The following is a 3489-nucleotide window of genomic DNA, read 5'->3' on the forward strand; positions in this document are numbered from 1 at the left end:
ACAATAGCACTTAGTCTGAACTTCAAATGAGTAGTAGATTTTTTTCTGACAATTTTAAAAGTTATGTCTATTTCCACTCCCCCGGTACCATGTGACAACCATCAGCCAATCACAAATGCATACACGTACCATGTGACAGCAATCAGCCAATCACAAATGCAAAAACATATATGCTGTGAATTCTTGCACATGCTCAATAGGAGTTGGTGACTCAAAAAGTTTAAATATAAAAAGACTGTGCAAATTTTGTTAATGGAAGTAAATTGGAAAGTTGTTTAAAATTACATGCTCTATCTGAATAATGAAAGTTTAATTTTGACTTGAGTGTCCCTTTAACTGAGTGCGTGATTCCAATCTTTTGTTTTCAATCTCCATACAATGGCAATCAGACATTTTCATTTATGATTTTCAGCACTTTTATCATTATTAATTCAGTGAAAAATGGCCCAGTAATTAACATGTGCAATCCAGTTTCTCTATACTTAAAGGGACACTCACGTCAAATTAAACTTCCATTAGCAAAATGTGTTCAGTCTTTTTATATTTACACTTTTTAAGTCACCAGCTCTTACTGAGCATGTGCAAGAATTCACAGAATATATGTATATGCATTTGTGATTGGCTGATGGCTGTCACATGATACAGGGGGAGTGGAAATAGACATAACTGAAATTTGTCTGAAAAAAATATGCTACTCATTTGAAGTTCAGGCTAAGTGCTATTGCATTGTCTTTTTATCATGAATTTATTGATTAGGCAAATCTACTGTGTTTACTGGTCCTTTAATGACACATTTAAAGGGGACATTTTTCATCTATCAAATTCCACAACTAAAAGGACTTGAAAAAACCCTCAGATGACAATTTTCCATTTACCAGTACAAGAAAACATTTTAGAATGTAACATTTATATGGGCAAGACACACTGAAATTACCCCTGGCAAATTCAATAACCCAACAACAACACATGTCCACTATACCAATAACGACCCTGTTTAAGTCACTTAAAAAGACATACACACATATCTCTATGGTTTAAGAGAACAACAGGTTCATTGTACAAATATTACATATTAGCATCGCTACACATTATAAAAAGAAATGCAGTTTTGATAAAGGCCTATCACGGGCGAAACGCGTTGACTGATTGGTAAGCCTATTTTCTCTATTACTACCACTGTGAATACGTTATTGCGCTATGTTGTTGTTTTTTATTTCTTTCTAGGTTATTATCGGATTATCAGTACTTGGAACCTCTTTCACATTCTACACATTCCGGGAACCCCTGAGCTGCAATAATTAAGACCATTTTTTAAAACCACTTTGTGATACAATCTTTGTTACATTTGTTCATGCACTTTCACCGCTGTGTGATTTGGATAACTTTTTTCACGTTGTTTTCATTTTTCATTTTTCACTACCGGATCTGAGATTTTCAATTTTTATACCCCTTTGATTTTTTATCACTTGGAACTTTAACATTTTGATTTGACACGCAATACCCATCTTCTCCACATTTAGGTCCATTATACCTTTGAGGAACTGTGCAGATCGGACATTTTAACATAAGAAGGTTTATAAACCTGTTTTTCAACGTTTTTCAATTTTTCATTATTTTTTCACATATATATTTTATATTTTTTATATATTTTGTTTCACATATTTTTTCACTCTTTCCACTTTACCCCGCCGTGGGTTCCAATATTTACTATTATTGTTCGCAACCAATGTCATTTTATTGTTCACAACAAATGTCATTTTGAGTGTATATATTGTTCTTATTGTTTTTATCATATTGTTTTTACTGTGTATTTTTAATTTTTTCATGGATCCATGATTATATAATTAATGTGTACATTGAGATGTTGATTTGAATTGTTCTTATTAAAGTTCTCAGCTTTCACCTTTAAGCATAACTGCCTGACTATCATCATTGTTCTTCCCCTTTGCCTCCGTTAGATAGGCGCCTGGGGGACTCCACATCAATTTTCCTTATTGTCACCCTGGTGGTAACTAGGTGCCACCACCCTTAGGCTTATAGGGGCATAGTTGGCACGGGACCAAACGCTATTTCACTCCAGTAGCAGCACAGACGGCCTCATTGAGGGTTCACTTCCGGGTTCACCGGACGGAGCAAGCATACATGCTGGAGCTGTAGGATCCTCCCTTCCTCTCAATGTATAGTTGTGCTTATTTTTCAATAACCCAACGCCAAAGTATCAGATGTAGACTGAAATCTACAGATTCATGCTTTCTCTTGCTTGTGTAATGGGTCTTTTTATACGCAGGGGAGGGGGAGTCTCTGTTCTTCCTGATTTCTCAGCCCCTTTTAATGGGTGTCCCAGAGTAACCTCATCAACAGTGCTAAACTGGGAGCTTCTAAGTAAGTTTTAAAAGGTTTTATACTGGATTTTTAAGTCAGTATCTGTACATATTCTTCTTTATAGAAGTGTCTATTACATGCAGTTATATGAAAATTAGTAACAAAATGTTTCACTAAAAAACATATTTTAGAAAAAAACAATTAAATTTGTATGTTTATCACACAGGAATAAATCTTATTAAGCAAATATTTTTTTTTAGTGCTTCTAAACATCTTTAAACATATATATCTCTTTCATTTGTACTATCAACAAATGATACAGCAGAGAGTATAACCAGTGCAGCGCAAGTGAAGACCAGGGGTACTGCATTTTCCCCCAAGAAGTGATAAAACGCGTAGATGGTCCACAGCACATATTATGAAAGTATTCACTTTATTGGTAGCAGCATAAAAACAAATAAGTGACGTTTCAGGGTCTTCTCCTTAATCATACAGGGATTACCCCGCCGAAAACGTCACTTATTCATTTTTATGCTGCTACCAATAAAGTGAATACTTTTATAATAAGTGTTGTGGACCATTTACGTGTTTTATCATTTGTACAATCAGTGCACCTGTCTTGTTCCAGTCTTGAATTATCTTGTTGTAGAAGTTAAATGTAAATTTCACTTCCCTAAAACTGAAAATAAACAGTGAGATGCAATTAAAAAAAAAAGCACCAGAGTTTATTTAGTATAATGCTTCAAAATAGAGTTATTTTTTACAGATCAATAAATCAATTTCTCTCAACTCTCTTATTTCACTTTTGAAATTTGGATCATAATAATTACATTTCAAAATCGTAACCAGAGATAAGCAGAAAGCACATGGAAGAAATATAGTTGTTTGTTGGTGAGCTACAGAAAAAAGGGAAATTGCAGACCATTCAGAATAATATGTGTTAACAACACTAAACTCTTTGGAGAAATAAAGGATAGGCTCTCGAAGAGTCAGGGATTATTATCTTTCACATATGACACTGCGTAAAGCCATAAAATGTCACTTATAATTGCTTAGCAAATTTCCTTCAGCCAGTATCAGAACTTCCAATGGATGAAGATAATGAAATTGTTGCACTTACTTCAATTGATTTAAACGCAGTTACACAAGAGTCATTTAAAGCTACTT

This window comes from Bombina bombina, chromosome 5, assembly GCF_027579735.1.
Source record: "Bombina bombina isolate aBomBom1 chromosome 5, aBomBom1.pri, whole genome shotgun sequence".
In the NCBI taxonomy this organism is placed as follows: Eukaryota; Metazoa; Chordata; class Amphibia; order Anura; family Bombinatoridae; genus Bombina; species Bombina bombina.